The 4331-nt window shown below is 40.7% G+C and overlaps 1 non-coding gene across 1 annotated transcript; it reads right to left on the bottom strand.

The window, feature by feature from the left end:
- Positions 1–360: 360 nt before the first annotated feature.
- Positions 361–475, bottom strand: LOC122178449. Its single transcript, XR_006178339.1, has one exon. It is a non-coding gene; the product is annotated as a U5 spliceosomal RNA (small nuclear RNA).
- Positions 476–4331: the final 3856 nt, after the last annotated feature.

Raw genomic sequence — 4331 nt, forward strand, 5'->3', positions numbered from 1 at the left:
AGATCTTGGGCTCACAGCTCCTTACAGGTGGAGAACAAGGACTGCTGGAGTAGTGATTTCCACCTTGACAAACATAAGTCCGTGGAGCCTGTTAAGATTCACTTCAGTGTGCTGATGATATTTTGAAGATGTTGTAGCTGGACCCCTACTATAGAATAATAGAATTGTTTGAGCTGGAAAGAACCTTTAAATGTCATCTAATCCAATTCCTCTGCAATGAATAGGTACATCTGATTCACAGTTAGATCAGATTGCTTAGAACCTGATCGAGCCTGAACTTGACTGTCTCCAAGGATGGAGTACCCACTGTCTGGTGGGACAGGTTCTGGACAAACTGTCCATATTTACTTATTTTACTTTATTTATTGCAAAAAAAAAATTTTGGAAATTCCACGACACTCGTGCTTGTTCCTCTCCACGGAAATCTTTAGTAAAAGGCGAAAGATTTATACGATCTGAAGAGAAACCAGAGTATACTTTCCCTGATATAAAGTCTAAATCTCACTTCTTTTAGTTTGAAACCAGTTTCTCTTGTTTTTTCACAACAGACACTGCAGAAAAGTATATTTTTTATATAGCCCTCTTTTAGATCTCTATCAGATCCCCCTTCTCTTCTCCTGGCTGAACAGCCCCAGCTCTCTCAGCCCATCCACGTATGGGAGGTACTCTGATCATTGGATCATTTTTGTGGCTCTCTGCTGGACACTCTAACAGGTCTACGTCTCTCCTGTACTGAGGATTCAACATCTGTATGCAGTACTACAGCTAAGGTCTCACCAACACTGAGTAGAGGCACAGGATCAACGCCTTAGACCTGCTTGCTATGCTTTGTTTAATGCAGCCCAGGACATGGTTGGCTCCAGCTTACCATCCACCAGTACCCTGAATCCTTTTCAGTAGGTCAGTGCTCAATCCTTTTGAACCCTGACTTGTATTAATAGCGGGTGTTGCTTTGCCAGACTTTGAACTTGGTTTTGTTGAAACTCGTGATGGCCCACTGCTCAAGCCTATCTAGGTCTCTCTGAATGGCATCCGATCCCTCAGTTGTGCAGATCACACTGCGTAAGTTGGAGTCATCCACAGTGTCTCGCTCCAATTTATAGGAGGGAGAGGAGGTTCTTTTATTATCTATATACCCGGCATGAGATTAAGAAGCAATGGTTCAAATGTTGGTCCGACCAGTTTATTACAAATCTTAATCAGGGAAATGGGGAAGGGAAGGGCGGACACTATTATGAATTAGGGTAATGGGGAAGGGAAGGAGGGCGATAGAAAAGAATCGAAGATAGAAAAGAAGAGAAGAAGCAAGGGGTCTTTATAGGCAGCAAGAGGGAGATAGTCACCACCATGGATCCAGCGTGGTCCGTAGTTCAGTCTCTGATCTTCAGTAGCGGTGGGTCGTCAGGCAGAGTTGTCCTGTTGACAACGACGACAACGACCATGGCGATGATGGCCCCTTTTCAATGGTTTCAAAGTGGTGAAGTCAGCTATCTTTGGAGTGACAGCTCAAATCCAAAGTGGTTGAGTCAGCTCTCTTTTGAGTGGCAGCTTCTGGCTCTGGGATCTCAGCAGAAACTCCTTTGTTCCCATCTTCCGGGCCTTGCCAGCAGATAAGAGGGAGCAGGGATGCCCATCTGCATCCTGTTTCTCACAGGACACGATGGTATCGTTCCCCAATTTTCCCACACCTAGCTGGAGCTGTTTAGTCACAGGCCAGATCTTCCGCCAGTAAACAGTCCTGAGCGCTCTCATCCGCTCTTCTACAGAGCAAGGAGCTCTGGAGGAAGGGGCTTTCAAATGTTCCCAAGGCGATATCCATTGTCACACGGTTAGCACCCATTAGTTGCCTCCTCAACAAATCAATCAGTCTTATCACAAGAAATACCTCAGGAAGCAAGCTTTGAGCCAAAAAACAAAGAAGGATTCTCACACACAGTCTTGCTGAGTGTGCACTCAATCTCATTATCCATATAACTGATGAAGATATTAAAGAGCACTGGTCCCAGTAGCGACCCCTGAGAGACACCACTCATCACTGACGTCCATACAGACATTGAGCCATTGACCACCATTCTCACAAACAGTTTCTCATCCATTAAACAGTCCACTCATCAAATATATGTATTTCCAATGTAGAGAGAAGGATGTTGTGGGTGATCTTGCCAGCAATTTATAAAAGATCATGGGAAACTGGGGAGGTTCCTGCTGTCTAGAAGCTAGCTAATGTTATACCCATCTACAAAAAGAGCGTGAGACCTAGGATACTGAAATTTTAGTCTAACCTCAGTCCCCAGAAAAGTTAAGGTAAAGATTATCCAACGTGCTACTGAAAAAAATGTAAAGAATGAGGCTGTTATCAGACAAGCTGGATTTATCAAAGTTAATTCTGTCTTAGTATATTACTCTTCTTCTATGATAAGGTCACCAATTTGGTGCATGAAATTAAGGTGGCTGATCCAATTTGTGTGGATTTTAGTAAGACCTTTGATACTATAACCGACGGCATCTTTCAGAATGAATTGTCCAACTGTGGAATAAACAGATTCATGTTACACTAGGAGACGAATTACAGCTCAAACTTTTATACAGAATAAGCATACATCTGGCTGGTAGCCACTCATTAGCAGTGTTCTCCAAAGCTCTATTCTAGGGCTCATTCAACATTTCTGTCAATTATTGGGATGTAGGACTGAGATGTATCCTTAGCAAGTTTGCAAATGACAGTAAACTCGTGGATTCTTTTGACTCCCTGGAGGAATGAGAGAGCTTTCAGAGGGATCTAAATAGAACAGAGCACTGGACAATCAGTGGGTTTGTATAATATAAATGTATATATAATTAGGTAGTAGAAGCTTTCTTTTTTAGGCTATTTGCCTTAACACATTCTGTGTCAGGGACGTAAAGGACCCCGATCAAAGAGTGATACCAGGAAGAAAAAAGTATTCTGACAGTTTTAAGGAAATTAGTATTTGTTGTTACATCAAATGCTTGTTAGAGAGAGCTGACCTTGGTAGCTTATCTTGTTTTTGCAAAGACTTGTTTTGCAAGCAGGTGTTCCACTTGGGCTCTGTATCATGCGTTGGCTAGCCTGAAGACTCTGGAGAGAATAAAAGCAGGAGAGAGGCTGCAGTGGGTGAAAAATGAGAAGTGCACTTTGAAGCAGTGCCTTGCTGGCAGTATCTGTCGAATCCACCACTGGCATGTTCCTTCTCTCTCTCCTGTTTGGCAGTTTGCCATCTCTTCAGGGTCGGTAAGTAATAGTGCACTTGCTTAGAGAGTTTCTGCTTGCCGCTAACTGGGATTGTCTAAAATGGATGACTGTGCTGAGCAAGTGTATGCTGAATAAAACTCATAACACTGTGCTGCTCCAAGAGTGTAGTTTGCTTGCCTCTTCTCCTGAGACATCCTGTCTCTCAGATCCAAATGTGTCCTGTAACACATTTTCTGTAGTAAATTACACAACAACCAACCAAAAAAAATATCATTTTTAAAGGTTAGCTTCTTCTGAACAAAACTGATCAAAACCTGTTAAATATATCAAAGTCCAGAGATAAGATTTATTTTAATAACTTTCTTAAAATTGCATTACTTTTTTTGTTTGATTTACAGGAACAGAAGTATTTTTATTTGGGAAAAAAAAATAAAAAAAACAACCTTAAAATATCCTGGATATTCAATAGCACTATCTAAAACAACAGAAAAAATATTGAACTATATGTCAGTCACAGTGTGACTAGGCAACCATGAGATTCGCTGAAGTCTTGCTGTGAAAAGATGTACAGCACCTTGTTTAAGAATTATGTGTAATTACCCACTTTTATTTGAAATATTAGAATATATTCCATGTCATGTATGACAAATCCATATGCGGAAAATATAATTATAAATTCAGATTCTTATAATTCATGAAAAATAAGGTCTTTTTGTACTTATTTGTTGGGTAAAAACTTGTTTGATGTTTTTTGTTTGATGATGATGACTAAGAATATTCTCCCTTGCTGATGATTTAATCCCACTGGATGTGTTCTGATTCTTCGGGTAACCAGTGAAAGACTCATTCGCTGTATTTTTCTTCCATAAGGCTTGCTTTTTTGCTGAAATCTTTTCCGTGACTGAATTGAATTTAGATGATTTGTTGCTTGGGTCCTGATCCAAAAGCCATAGAAGTCAACAGGTTTCTTTGGGAATCAAGTTCCAAAGCTTGTTGTGCTTTTATGAATTTTGTAATCATTTATGTCACATCATCACATCATGAGACACTGGGAGTCTCAGAATAGAAGAACTACAGCTCCCTGAAAACTTTGCTGTTCCATTTCCATTTTACACTTGGT

The sequence above is a fragment of the Lagopus leucura genome, unplaced genomic scaffold (assembly GCF_019238085.1).
Source record: "Lagopus leucura isolate 7727_CA_CO unplaced genomic scaffold, USGS_WTPT01 Super-Scaffold_100001, whole genome shotgun sequence".
Lineage (NCBI taxonomy): Eukaryota > Metazoa > Chordata > Aves > Galliformes > Phasianidae > Lagopus > Lagopus leucura.